Raw genomic sequence first — 15,987 nt, forward strand, 5'->3', positions numbered from 1 at the left:
TTAATAGATCGAAAAGAAATAACCTGTTCAGGCTTCGATGATTTCATGAGTTCATTTTGTTTCCTGGAAATTATCATATAAACAAAACCTTAATAAAAATTATGTGTCTATTTTGCTGTACATCTTAATTTTCAAAAATGAAACACCGGTCAAATCCTAACGAATATCACCACAGTTTAACTTTCATATACTCTGAAAAAAGTAATATTTAAAAAAAAAATAGTTAAGTTGACAAAAAAAATATCAAAGTATACATTTGTCTCATTTATTGGGGCAAGTGAAAACACATAGGTCTTTTTCAGATGCGTCAGTGAAAAGACTTTAAAATGAATTTAATACTTGTTCTTGTTTGTCTGTTTTATCAACTTTCATTGATATATCCTAAGTTTTTCTCCGGAATAAATTAATGCTTGGTACTTCAATTTCACTGAATGCTGTTCAACCAAAAGACCTTGATTTACAAAGACCTTTATAATAATTTTGAATATCCGTTCAGATTCAACAGTCGGGATATCCATTCTGGCCATTTTGGAGATAAAATTCTTAAATTGTAGATGTTTCATAGCTAAATGGCGCGTTTTCACTTATTCCACCTAAAAAATTACAGGAATTAATATTATTTTTAACACTTTCAGATCATATTAAAAGCTCATCATAAAAATTTGCTGCCCCAGGAATATCAATCACAAAAAAACTTTTCAACAAAAAAGAGAATCAAAAGTCTCTTCTATATAGCCAAAATATGTAAAACAAAAACACACTTTTCATGTTAAGTTTGTACTTGAATTGTGTGTAAGCAAACAGTTAACGTGTAAACAGTTTTTTGGTGAATGATTTTAAAAAAAGAGTAAAAAGTTTATTTAATCAAATTTTTTTTTCGTCCCAACAATTTTTAGATGAAGAAATAAAGTATACATTTTTTTTATTAAAGTTGATAGTTTGCACTTGCTGTAGTGTACTTTCTTAGTTGAAAATTCTTCCGGAAAATGCATATCCTCACTTTTTGTAATTAAAAAGTAGATTATTTTATTGATAACTTCAATTTACGTTTGCAAAAAATCAAATAATTCATTCGGCCTTTTAAAACTTCAATCCTATCTAATCTGTTTCAAAGAACAGACTCTTGTAAACAAAATAGAATAGAATAGACTCTTGTTCAGTTAATGTGTCTAGCGTTCAAGGTGTATTGGATTATACGAAATTGAAAGTAAAGCTTCCCAATTTCTTATTTTCAAACATCCGCAAAGTGTCATAACATTATTTCATATTTATCTTTACCAAATTCATATTTTTTGGACATCAATTTACTACTTGAATTAACACGAATGAAAAATGGTTTTAGTATTTGAAATCGTTTATATGGTTTTGATTCGATCGATAAAATATCAATCCGTGTCACATCTAGGCGTCTTTAATACCATGTGCTGTGTACAAATAAGCAAGAAAAAAACACATCTACCAGAAATATACCTAGGTACTTGGTTGAGAAATAGGCGCCTAATTTTTAAATTTTTCCAGCAATCAATGAATAGTATGCTTTGGTTACTATTACCTTGCAACGACGTTTGCTAGCGACGCCTCGCCCATGGAGACGAAAAACAAACCCCTCGAAGAAAAGGAAATCTCTAAAAATGGATGCCTGACTATTCAATTTAAGATTTTGGCAAAACAAATATTATATGTTTTATTCGATCAGCAAAATGTCAACCTGAGTAACATCTAGGCGTCATTCATAACCATGTGCTGTAGAAATGAGCTAGGAATCAAGAACAAAAAAATCACATCAAGGCTTCATATCGCCACCACTTGCATTGAAGATATGCTTGGTTGAGAAATACGCGCCAAAATATTCTCACTGATCAGTATGCTATGCCATGGTTACTATCTTCTAACGACGTCTGCTCGCGACGCCGCGACCTTGGAGACGAAAAACAAACCGCCCAAAGGAAAAAAAAATCTCGAAAAAATGGAAGCCATGACTTTTATTTCATTCAAAAAACTACAAATTTAATTATTACGGACAATTGATGCGACTTTGTGTTGTTTTTATTCGATATAAACCGATTCGCATGGCTACAGAATATTCTAAAAATAATTTCATTCGAATCGTTTGGGTAATTTCGGAGGAGTAGTACTACAAACACCGTTACAAGAGAATTTTATATAATAGATATAGAAACAAGATTTAAGCGGTGAATCATTGATTTGAATTTTAAAGCATTTTAGCCTAGACTGATAACTGTTTTATAAAAATATTTATTTAGACAAATTTTGGCGATTGTCCGAAAAATATTTTTACACCAACACAATGTGAGAAACTATGTCATTTATTTCACAATACTTGCTGATTCCTTTCGAACTCCGTTTCACCTTTAACCTCAACAATGTGTTTGTAGATGCTGATTGGGGTGCATTTTCACGACAATATTACATAAAATATTTAACAGTATTTTTGAAAGACCCTTTTGATTGTTTATCAAACATCCATGCACGAATTTTTAGCTTGTTCGGATGCATAGTAACGCAATTATTGCAAATATATGAAACAGTTAATATGAAATCTAGATTCGATTGCAAATGCATAGTAACGAAATTGCTTAAAAAATTTAAGCAGTTTTTATGGCGGTCCTTTTTTCCTCCCATTTGATCCAGAGTTTGAAATCAGGAATCGATTGTTCATTTTGCAAAGCTCCCGTGTATGAATTTCCGTCTCGATTCGATGCAAAGTAAGCTAATTATTGCAGAAACCTTGAATAATTCCTAGGGACAACCCTTTTTGCCGACCCCTGCCCCAAAATTAGAATTTTTAAATCAATTGCCCATACTGTTGATCTCTCATGTAGTTACTTGTTTTCATCACAATCCGATTTATAGTCATGACAATATCACGATAACAGATGATATTTCATATGGATGACTTCTCTTTTTGATCCCTGATCCAAAATTGGGCACCTGAAATCAACTGCCCGTCTCTCAAACCTCCCTTGTATAAAATTTGATGTCAATCTGATGCATAGTCACGACAAAATTGTAAAAACAGTAGGAAAGGGGGGGGAGGGTTTTGGAGGCTAAACTCACCGCCCCTCTCCCATGAGGATCCAAAATAGCAAGCGACTACTCTTCACTCAAATTTTCAAACTCAGAACCAATTAATGATAATTGAGTAAAGTTAATCAAGAGTAAAAATCTAGACTAAAAGCTAATGCCTCAAAAACCCAACCTCAAGTCCAAAATTCTGCTTCACTTTTTCAAAAAAATTTCACTTGGTCATCGAAATTCAGGTCTGAATATTAAATTGCAAATTAAATTAAACCCCATACATCCTACAATCAAAATTGTATTCCTATTTTCGTATTTAGGATTCTGATTTCTGTTCAGGATCATTGATTTTCAGTACTAATAGTCATAAGAAATTAGAGATTAAAAGCTGGTTTTGCATTTCATATAAAATATTAACCATGTTTTTAGAGATAAGAGATGTACCGAATAGTGATATTAATACCGAATAGTGATTCAACTATAAGGGCAAACGAATATTTGGCCGAATATTAGGTTTCTAATAAAAATACAAAAGTAATTATTTCAATTTCCTTCTATTTTCTCCATTTTATTGCCCCTCATGTTTTTGAGTCGACTATTTTCAACCAGATGATCCAGAATCTTTTTCAAGTAGAAATCTCTCTGATTTGAAAAATTTAACCAATAACTGAAGGTACATCAGATGACTTGTCGGTATAAGGACGTTTATCAGCAAAGGGATGGGTTCTTCTGAAATCTGGGAAAAACCACATTGAAACTGGTGCCAAGAAATTTGAAATTTCTTTTTTTTATTTCGAATTAGATTAAAGTCGAATTTGAGCAAGATATCTCCAAAATAGTTTTTAAAAAGTACGATGATTTTTATCAATCAGTGCTTTAACATTAAGCATTCCATACTTTCAACCACACAGTTGGGCAGATCAGGACAATTTTAAGAAAACTTGTAAAAAAAGGGCAAATCTGAACAACATTAAGGAAAAAACATACTATAGGAAAGTGAGAGAAAATAACTGAAATGTTATATATATGAAAAATTATATGTTTTCATTGAATCGTAGGAGCAGTATTAAATTAGTATCTAAGGATTAAACAAAAATTTATGTTCATTTTTGAATTGTTTAAAAATCGTTTTTGAGAACAAAATATTGAAATTTTCAAAAAGAGATAAGAATTTTTAATTTGATTAAGCAAATCATTTGAATAAAACCGGGAAAAATTCAGGAAATTTTGAACAATTTCTGAGCATCCCGGCCAGATTTGACTAATGAATTCTTCATTGGATTTATGGGTAAGCCTGGATATTTAAAGAACATCTGAAATAAACTATAAACAAAGATCAAAGCGATATTTGTCAGCATTCTCCTGTACGGTCTATAGTAAAAGATACACGGATAAATCTAAGATGCTTAACTAAAACCATAAGGTTTCGATGATTGTGTAGCTTTTTCAAAATTACTTTTGGCTGTTCTATAAATTTTAAAAATTCATTTGAAAAATTTGACAATAATGTTATTGTTAAAATATGAAAAATAAATATTCGGCCTATTCGGCCGAATACTAAGCACAATTTTTCGGTTAGCCGAATATTCGGCTTAACGGTTTTTGGGCGGTATTCAGCGCTGAATATTCGGTCAACCGAATATTTTGATTATAGTTTTCCGAATATAAAAAAGAGAAATTTGGTTAAATATTCAAATTCGAATTTCTTGAACTTAATTCTTACACAAAATTAAAAAAAAACTAAACCTTTGAAATGTCAATCCAAAATTGAAAAGTTAGCTTCAGATCTATTTTAATTTATATTTTAATTCTGATACACAACACAGATCAAAACTAAATAATTTAAATAGTGAATTTAGATTACACCAGAAATAGAGAATTTAAATAATAGATTCACGAATGAGGGCTCTATAACTTGGTTCATAAAATTTTGATTTTGAATAAGATTCGCAAAACATTTTTTTTTGTACATTTCAAAAATCGTATGGAAATTCTGATAGAATTTTAAAGCGCAATTCTTGAATTTTGCTTAGCAACAGTGCGCTTCACTTCGAAGTATATCTCGAATGGACCAAATTTGAGTGCTTAACTTTATTCGACAAAATTGATCACATCATTTGCCGTTACATGAAAATGATAAATTTGTAAAATTTATTCCAGGGGTTTCTGAGATAAAGAATGCGAATTTTGGTGTTTCTCGCCATAGATTTCTGCGCAGACCTTAATGTGTTATGATTGTTTGTCAATTGAATGTCCAGATTCCAATTTTTTAAACAAAAATATTTTGTAAACACAATTCAGCAGAAAATCACAAATAGAAGGTAGAGTTTGAGTTCTTTGTTTTCTCCGCAGAAAAAAAAACAAACAAATTATCCACAGGATTTTCATTATGAAAATGATTTTTTATGAAAAAAATTTACTTTTCAAGAAAATCTTCATCTAAAAAATCTGCACAAAGTTCTATATTTTCTATATTGTCTAAGTTCTATATTGTCATTATTAACACATTAAGGACACCAAAATTCGGCAATTGATGTTTCAGAAACTAATAGACAAAATTCTGTTAATTTAATAAAGATATTTGAGTACCGGGAAGTGTTGTGTTATATTTTGCAGAATGAGGTTTCATTTTTAGATTCATCCCGAGCAGACTTTTATGGCAAAATTATACCTAATTTTGCTATCATGCCTTGAAAGTAAAATGAGGTATCACTTTGGCTGAATAAAGGTGGTACAATGCCAAAATTTGGGTCTCACTTTTCATATGCCGATACCACATTTATACCAACTGTAGGTTTCACTGAAACCATAATGATACCTCGTTTAGCCTACGCTTTAAAACGAATTTTGAGAGCATAATAATGCCACTTTGAGGTATAATTTACTGCCAAAATTTGGCATCATTGTGATATCAAATCCTTTATTTAAACGCTGCTAAACAAGGCATCATAAAGCTATCATTGAAACCAAAAATTGGCATCACTGTGCTATCTTTCAATCGAAAACTATACCCAAAGTGTGTTATTGTATCACCATTTAGTTAAGCAGAACGAAACCGATGGTTTTATTTTCCATAAAAGTCTGATCGGGATATATGATGAAAATTGGCTTCAATTACGCAATAAAAAAGAAGTAGATCATGGTTCGAAAAAATAATGAAAATTAAACGCAAAAATATATAAATATACATTTAGGCGTTTTAATTTTCGTTATATATCTGAAACAAAAATATTGTTGCAAAATTAAAGGCGATTCTCTATGCATCACATTCGGCTTTTGTTGATATCTCATTTTTCATTAGATAAAATATTGAAAGAAAATATGAACTACGTGTATGAAATTTATTCAAATTTAATGTATGCTCAATTCTTAATAATTTATCAAAGTTTAGTTTGAAAGTTATTTACCACGCTATATTTAAAAATAAGCCCTATACAAGTATACCAGGTAAAAATGTGAGCTCAAATCAAATTTCAGAAAAAAATAACCTTAATATACCACTTCGTGGCATTCTTCCCTACTAGTGTATGAGATTTTCCAGTATTGTAATATTATAGGCATTTGAAAATGCACACTTAGACGTAATACAAGTGATGAGGGATGAACGTGAATTCATGTAAAAGAATTGAGACAGATGGCAATGCAATACCATAATCGCCTTCACTTATGCAACTTAAATAACACCTACCATATGTTTCTTGTTCTGTGATTGTGATTTCTTATTATTCCAAATACAAATAGACAAATACTGAATACAAAAAAAATCATCTGAGCAGTATAAATTTATTGTTGGCAATAACATGAAATTTGTATTCAGTTTTAATAACCAATCTGTGTGTGTGTGTGTGTGTGTGTGTGTGTGAGTGTGTGTGTGTGTGTGTGTGTGTGTGTGTGTGTGTGTGTGTGTGTGTGTGTGTGTGTGTGTGTGTGTGTGTGTGTGTGTGTGTGTGTGTGTGTGTGTGTGTGTGTGTTTACAGGTTTTAGCATAGACACTCGTTTTAATTCGCCGAACCGCTCATTCCTTAAACCTTCTGTCGTTTGAATCACTAGTCACTCATTGAAAAATCATGAATTTAGGATTGCTTAATCCTAAAATAAGCTTGGGTCAAGTTTTTAGTAATTTGTTTTCATTCATGATCAGGAAGGTATCTTCATACCGCCATGTTGTAATATAATTTTGTTGGATTGATAATTTAAAAATTTAGTTTGAGTACATCTTTGACAACATTGTGATGAATTTTTACAACCGCATGGTATTACCGTTTATACAATCTAAGATCATAGCAATTTAAAATCTCTCAATGGTATAACTATACATAGACTACACCAATGGTAGCAACGACTTTGTAAATAATCATGAATCACTAATTCAACAGATTCCAATGAGCACATTCTTTTCAAGATCCATCACATTTCCATCCATAGATCTATCTTCACATCACTATAGCTAGATTCGCCAAGGTCGCGATTGCGTCTTTTGGAACTGTGAACTAAGATGTTGAAAATCTAGAAGTATCTGATGTAACTGGTATCATGATACTTAGTTTGCTATGTTTCGGTTCTTGTTGATGACCAGCTTGTATAAACCCCTGAACCTTGGTTCTGTATAGCTGGCTAATTTGCCCGCATAAGGCATTTTACGAGGCATCTGAGGGAAAAAATTAATGGATAGGATAGCGCTGTATATTGCTGAAAAGAAAAATAAATATTTTAAGAAAACTTAACCATACAAAAAAACCAGCACTCACCAACAGCAAACGTCGTTAATTCATTTTCCAAAACAGATCGTTTAGAGATAGCTTCAGATCGAATCAAATTGTTTTGTTCTTAGGAGATTAGGAGTTGTAAGGAGATTGTAAATTGCCCTTTTTTCGAACAGGATGAAATTCGTTCGCAATCAGATGTCATTTTGAAGCGGTTCCCGATGAACAAGAATTGAAACTGGAAATACCGTTGATGCTGGAATTAACGAATTGGATCATGACAAAAAATCAAACACATTACAACAAACAACATTAGACTTACTGCAACTTACAGATACTGGAAACTCCGGCCTGATTGACATTGCTGCCACACCTGTGCAGAATAATCCCTGCCATCACCTCAATCATTCGATTTGCTTGTTGCTTTTTTTGGCCACTAATAGTTGGAGATGGTCTGACCATAAAATTGACGATGAATTTTATCGTTGAAAACTGGTAACTGGTCGAGACAATACTTTCACGATGTCTTCAAATACTGCCAGCCTAGCGCTTCGTCATTCGTCAACAATTATCTATTTGGAAAACCAGAATTCATACATTATATCAACTACATATCCTACTTTGTTGTATATGTTCTAAATTTACTCACAGCACATAATTCCGACGAAGTTTATCCAGTTTATCACGAATAAACATTTTGTACACTGATTTCACTCTGATAAACAAAACGTTTGTTTACTTTTTTATTTTGGCTTTGTTTGTATATTTTCGCAGCCGCGGTTGGATCAGTGACTTCAAATATATGCCTAAAGGTTTAATTGATTGTCTCATCAGAAAACTAAAAAGATATTTTTGTTATATGGAAAACTAAGAAGATTTACTTAATTTTTTATCAAGATGCATACCTATATTTAAGTCTATGCAAGACAATGTGATGCGCGATTTCGGGTGTCTGAACATGTATCAAAGGTACACGCAAAAAGTAGGTTCATTCAGGTGCCAGTTGGTTACAAATGCCAAAAATCTGAACCTTTTAAATATATTCAGTGTTTTTCATTACACTCTCGGTTTTTCGAAGACAATAAAACTGAGAAAATGAAACATACAAATTTAAAACACGTTTTAAAAGCGTCATAAATCAATGATTTATTAAAATGAACCTTTGGTTCAAAATTCAAATATTTGCAAAAACGCTTTATTTTTATACTTGATGGAATAGCACAAATGCTCCAATCTTAACAATGTTTTATAAAATTAGAAATAAAACTAAAAACTGAAAAAATTATTGGGTTATTGAAAAGATTAATAGCTCGAATTTCGAAACCTTCCCGAATAAATTTTCCCCGGTTCTCAGAATTTCTTGATTTTTTATTTTTATTAAATAATAATAATTCAAAAATGCCAATTAAGCATCTTATCAATATTATATTTATTAGAGTGTAGAACAAAAATAGTTTTTTTTTATTCAAATTCACCTACGTTTTTATTTTATATTTTTCATAAAATGAATTTTCTAAATTTTGATTGTTAATTTTCAAGAAACCTTTTGTAACAACATCAAATTATGCTGCGGTGTTGGCATCATAGTATTTTTCTTTGAAAATAAAAAATACCCTGAAATGCCAAGTTTTGCTATCGAAAAAAAGCAATACAGACCCCGTTCGCTTTAAGCAACATTCGATTTTGGCTACAACCGAGCAAAACCGCTTGTTTTTGGCGACATCCAAAAAAGACGGTTTTGTGTCACTTTTTTATTTTTTGTTTTCATATCAAATAAAACAAAATTAATGTAAAACGTAATATAAGCATGAAATTTTTCAATTCGGCTTAACTATAATAGTTTAAAACAGTAAAAACATGAATTTTTCCATGTTTTACTGCTTAACACAAATATAATTGAGCAAACTGAAAAATTTTATCCTAATATTAGGTTTTACATCAAGTTTGACTTATTTGAAATGAAAATTAAAAAGTGACAAAAAACCGTTCGATTTTGGCAACATTCGATTTTGGCAACATAAAATTTACGGGCGTGTTGCCAAAAACGAACAGGGTACCATATTTACCGTAACCGTAACCGTACCGTAACGAACAAATTTGCTGTTGGTTTCCAGTTAGATTTTATTTTTAATACCAAATTGAATCTGATTTTTCATCACACAAAATAAAATACAAAATCATGCTATCATTTTTTATTCATTTTTCTGCTCGATAGTAATAAATGAAACCTTAATGATGCCTCGTTTTGTTGTTTTGGAAAAAATAAAACTAAATAATGCTTTCATTTTGTTCTCAGTGCCTTATTTAGGTATTGGTTTGTCTTTCAATAAGATGATGCCCCCATTGTCTTTCAATAAGATGATGCCCCACCAAACTTTATTTTGCCAGCGGGAAATTTGCGATACTAAATTATGCTATCATTTTGGCATAGATAGCTTATTTTGGTTACTGTGTGCTTTCGATTCATTTATCAAAGTCTGCTCAATCATGATAAATGAAACCTCAATGATGCCTCGTTTTGATATCTTGAAAAAAACATAACCAAATAGTGCTTTCATTTTGGTCTCAATGCCTTTATTAGGTATTTTTTTGGTATCATATTTCGACATAGTGATGCTTAAATGAAACCAAATTTTGTCATCGGAATAAATACTATACTTAATTATGCTATCATTTTGGCATTGATAGCTCATTTTGGTTACTGTTTGCTATCGATTCAGGCATCAAAGTCTGCTCGGGATAACATTTGAATTATGCCTTTTAATGGAGCATTCTAGCAGCTAGCGAAAAAAACGAAATAACGCGTATTTGGTTCGCAATGTGCTATTATTTTTTTACAGCCAAATTTCATACTATTATCATTCATTTGATTGAAATTTGCATCAAGACATTTTGATCCGAAAATCTGATGATTTGTATATACTACTTTTTTTGAAAATTTGTTTTATTTTTATCAAAGGTTGAAATCTTTAAATTTAAAAAATTATTTGAAAGATTTGGCTTGTTTGATTTGAGTATAGAATAAGTTTTTTCTAAGAAATTGAACTCTCCTAAAAAAAGCTTATTTTATGCCCAAATAAACTAAGTTTGATCTATCAGACTCTTAAACAAAATCAAAGATATCAACCATCGATGAAAGCAAACATTTGAGATTTTGGACCAATTTTCTAAAGTTACGAAGTTACGAGTTTAATACGAAAACTTTTAATGCCAAAGTACTTAAAAATGAATAATTATGTAGTAACAAACATAATTAGTTTTAATTTCTTTGGTATTCGTGCACTGTTGCGCAAAAAATCATAGGAAAAATGAGTCGGTTATTCCTACGGCAATCCTTCCTTGAAACCTTTGAAGCAATAGAGAGTCCCTCAAAACTCCTATATGTGGAAATTTTCATCTCAATTCAATGTAGAAGAACGTCAATGTTTCAAAATCATCAAAAAGTTGATATGAACGAACCCTTCGGCCACCCCTGATTATAAATTTAAAACATGTATTTGATTGTCCCTCAAAACAATCCGATGTATAATAACGTCAATATCGGTAAACAATATTTGTCATGTATGAACGACCTCCTTCAAAAGGGGTCATCTGAAAACCTAAAAACATTTTTCATCATTCCTGGTCCAAATGAGTATCCATGCCAAATTTCAGCTCTCTTGGACTTAAGACGGCTGAGCCTATAGAAGACAAACAAACAAACAAACAAGCAAACATACAGAAATCGCTTTTTAGATACATCCTATATATAGGTGTAGGTTAAAATAAAAATTGAATAAATATTGGGCTAAATTTACAAATGTTGCATCTAACCCTGCTGTTGCATGATGCCCCGTTTGACGGTACCGGCAAGTTGATTTAACAATGTGATTTTTCTCAGTAGTTCAATGGAGCCCCCATCAATGATTGACGTTGAGTATCGCTATTCATTGATATTCGATACGATATGTATCGTGTTAAGATGTCAGAAGATCTCAAAGTGACACTCGGTTGATAAGAGGTCATTCAAAACTTCAAGATAGCAACCGCACTGACGATGCTTAAATATATGTGTAAATTAAATTCATTCAAGAGTGTCCCACACAAAATTACATCACCAAATAAAACTCCTCTTAAGTAAACTTCTCAACAGATCTGTTCTCTTAAACGTTTGTGTGGAAGGTTTCTTGGTTCTTGGCAAAACAAATCTGTAATCTTGTGGTTCTACCAAATGGTTCTACAATGTCTATACCGAAATGATTTTAATCTATTTTACAGTTTTGAGATGAAAAACATCTTCAATATCATGAACTAATAAAGTTTCACTTCGTTGGGAACCCAAAATTTGATGGTAAAAAAAATCGATCTACTCTTTTTATTTTTCGGATGCGAAAATATAGCTTGCGCTGCCGATCGCCGTGGTAAATTATATACTCGCCATTTGATTGGTGAAATCCTCAACAAAAGCATTTTTTTAAGCCAGCTGATAGTTTTGCTCTATTCTGAATACGATATCTTTAAGAGGAACGCTGTTTGGATCAAAAATGAAAATTTTAAAATCCTATTTATTCAGATTAAATCCAGCATTGATTGCTTCGATAGAAGAATTTTTGAATCTAAATTGAAATTAAACAAAAATAATCATATATTACTGAAAATTATTGAATTTTTCAGTATGAGGCTCAAATCCTATTTAAGAGCTTTATAAAAATAATAACAAACATTGAAAAAAATTCTTTTTTTTTCCAACTTTCCACATACAATTTTCAATAAAAAAAAAGCTTTTTATAAATTTTTGCTTACTTTTTTTTTATTTTTAACCACTGTGCGTGGGGTAAAAACGTTGCTCACCCTTCCTCTAAATGATGAAAACTCATAATTATGATGCATATTCCGCAGTTTAGAGTTGTTTTTTTATTATTTCAGTCAGACCATCAGTAATTATTATAATTGCAGATTCGATTTTTCGCAACATTCACTTCATAATTTCGTTTGGTCATGATAAAAACGAGAAATATTACATGCTTTTACAACTTTTACAGATTTTTATGATTACAGAGCCTCGCTCCGATTGTTTAGAGAGTAAGTGGTATCTTTTTAAAGATCGGTTTTAATATATTTTACAAAACTTTTATTGTAATTTCATGCAGACTTTGATGTATTAACCGATAGCAAGATGATACCAAATGAAGTATCGACATCAAAATGATAGCATTTTTTGGTGTTAATTCTCAGGCTTTTGCGAGACAAGGCATCACAAAGGTATAAGAACTTGTTTTTTAGATGGCAAACTGAATCGAAAATGAGGTGTACATAACAAAATTCATAAGATGTTGATTTTTACAGAACAGCAAATCCTGGTATCAGCATTGACTTGACGCTTACAAACAAACGAATAATCAAGAATCTGAAAAGACAATCGATTCTAACCATAGTCATTTTCTAAAAAAAAGAATCATGGCAAAGAAACATAATTTTTTTCCAAAACCAAAAACAAAAAAATAAATAAATAAAATAAATTAAATATACAAGACGCTGAATAATTTAATAAGATGTCAGTTTGGTAAATATTGACATATTTTTTTTTACAATACACAAAAGATTTTGTATTTAAAAAAAATATTTATTTATTAAGATTTAACTCTTTCGAATCTATCATAAATAAACGCAGCTTCGTGTAAATATTTGTGCATTTTTTATACAAACCACTGTACAAATTAAAAATAGTCTGTTTTAAAACGATGGTTCTTTAATTTGTTTTTATACAACGCACTTTTCTTTTCATAAAGATTTCGATCAATTGGAAAAAGCCAACAAAACAATTTTTTTCTACTTATCTTGAGCAAACCATCTTGTTCATTGATCATGCCTTCTTAGCAAAATTTGGTAGAATTAAGCCCGAATAAAGGTTATTCAACGTCAATATTTGGCGTTTTATCTTCTTCATGTGGGTAGCTTAGCTTTGCCAAATTTTGAGTTCACTAAAAGTATTTTGATACATCGTTTAACCAGCCTTCATCAGGGAATTTTGAAAGCACAACGATGCCAAATTTGATCTTATCTGACACCAAAAAATGGCACGCTGTGCCCCAAAATTTATTTTAATATGGTGGTAATTCAAGTATCATTAAGCTTTTAGTGAAACCTACACTCAGCATGCCTATGGTATCTATAAATGAAAATTCAAATATCAAATCAAAATATAAAAAAAAAACAAGAATTTCAAGTTTCGAACATAAAATTAAAAAAAATAAATTAAACATATAACAAAAGATTTCAAATGAAATTAAATTCGAATTTTTTTTTTTTTTTGTTTTTGATAGGAGTTTAACCCATTTAGGTCATTCTTCCTCGATGAAAATGGTGTTTAACCCATTAGGGTCATTGGGGTGGTTTTTAGTTCAGACTTTATGCAAAAGTTTGGCTTTCCGATTAAATTCGAATGTTAAAATGAATTTAACTTCAGGTCGGAGTTTACCAATGATTAAAAATTATTTAGCCAAACGAAAACAATTATAAATTATTATTCATCCAAATTTACATTTCCTTTCTTTATTTTTTATTGCAAGGTTCATTGAAAATTTCGCTGTGGTATCTTGAAATTGAAAAAATATTCAATCATGCTTTGAAATGTGAATCTTCAATAAGGGAAAATCGAACCTTAATTTTATTTAAAAAAATCAATTTTATTTCAAAAATGCCAGTGATGAAAGTCAAAGATAAGAAAAAAGTATAATGAAATTATAATAAAAAAAAAGTTATAAAAAAGGATAAAAAACTTAATTTATGGGATTTCACAATTACAACTTTCTACATTAAAAAAACGACATGTTTAGTTCATTATTGAAAAATTAAAGTGACGAAGTAAGACGGGTTGGGAAAGTGCTGATTTCTTAAATGATCAATGTGCAACTAATGAAAAAAGGTATTCGAAGTATTTTTTGTGAACATTAAAAACACAAGCTCTTCAAAAGCAAAAAAATTCAGGTTTAAATTTGCTACTTTCCGACTGCTTGACAAAATCTGAGCATTTGATTTCAAAATTGACGACCAAAAATCCGGGTAATATCCGGGCAAATTTTCTCAAAACTCAGAAATTACTCAAAAAGAATCAATAAAAGAAAATTAAAAATTACTTTATTCATCCAAACAATCGTTTATGAAATTTTTTAATAAAACTAGCTCAGAAACTTTCGATTCGGACGCATAAATAAAAAAACTTTTCAACTTAATTTGTTTTTTTTTTTGCTTGATTTGCCAAATAAAATGGAAAATCCTGGCATATGGTCCGGGCTGGACATTTTCCAAATTTTGTATAAAATATCCGGAGTAACCCGGATCAAACCGGGTAATCTGGAAACCTTAGTTTATACAGATTCTGTCCATCATTTCTAGTTTTGGTGATGTAGAGTTTATCAGTTTAAAAATTTATCAATTAAGAGTAAAATCAATCATTAATAACCGATGAACTGATAAATCTACAGGAAAGAAAATCATTTTGGACTTGTTTATTATTCTCAATTAATTCAATTAAAGAATAATATTTTGATCATGATGAATGATATCAAAAAGTCAAATTCTACAGTTGTTAAAAAGTTTAGAAAGATATCTTTACAAGTTTTTATTTAATAACTAAAAAAGGTTGAAAAAAAGATTTTATTCTTTTTAACAAATGTGTTGAAGCCTGCTAAACGATTTGATTTCTTCCTTCAAAAATTTCTAAAATAATGTTGCCAGAATTTTTCCAGCACGTATCCGGGCCGGACAAATCCGGGCTATTTTATCTAAAATCCTGGCAAAATCTGGGCAAAGGATTTAAAAATTTGTGACCATAAATCCGGGCAATATCCGGGCGAATTTGGTCAAAACCAGGGAATTACTCAACACTTTTTTCATCAAAACTCTTTAGCAGAATTTAAATCGTATTTGAGGCAAGGTTGCCGAAATCACAGAAAAATCTATAATTTCACAGAATTTTGAGCCAAATTTCATCACAGAATCTGTGTCACAGAACACAGAATTTTTCGAATATTCACAGATTTCACAGATATTTAAAATTTTGGACGTTTTTTTCCAAAATTGAATTTTAATATCAAAATAAATTTAGAATGATTATCTTTGAATTGGAGAAATTTGATAAAATTGGTAATGTTTAGGCTTACCAGACGTACTCTTTTTGTAGTACATGTACTCTTTTTTATCTCAAAAAATCGCGTACTCCTCTTTTTTGAAAATTCAGGTATATGTACTCTTTTCGCAGAAAGTT

At 30.6% G+C, this 15,987-nt stretch overlaps 1 long non-coding RNA gene across 1 annotated transcript; it reads right to left on the reverse strand.

Annotated features, from left to right (window-relative positions):
• Window positions 1-7,010: 7,010 nt before the first annotated feature.
• Window positions 7,011-8,308, reverse strand: LOC129740210 (uncharacterized). The gene is made up of 3 exons (XR_008736256.1): window positions 8,065-8,308; window positions 7,788-7,998; window positions 7,011-7,728 (listed from the first exon to the last, which is right to left on the reverse strand). It is a non-coding gene; the product is annotated as an uncharacterized LOC129740210 (long non-coding RNA).
• Window positions 8,309-15,987: the final 7,679 nt, after the last annotated feature.

Source organism: Uranotaenia lowii, chromosome 1, assembly GCF_029784155.1.
Source record: "Uranotaenia lowii strain MFRU-FL chromosome 1, ASM2978415v1, whole genome shotgun sequence".
Classification (NCBI taxonomy): Eukaryota; Metazoa; Arthropoda; class Insecta; order Diptera; family Culicidae; genus Uranotaenia; species Uranotaenia lowii.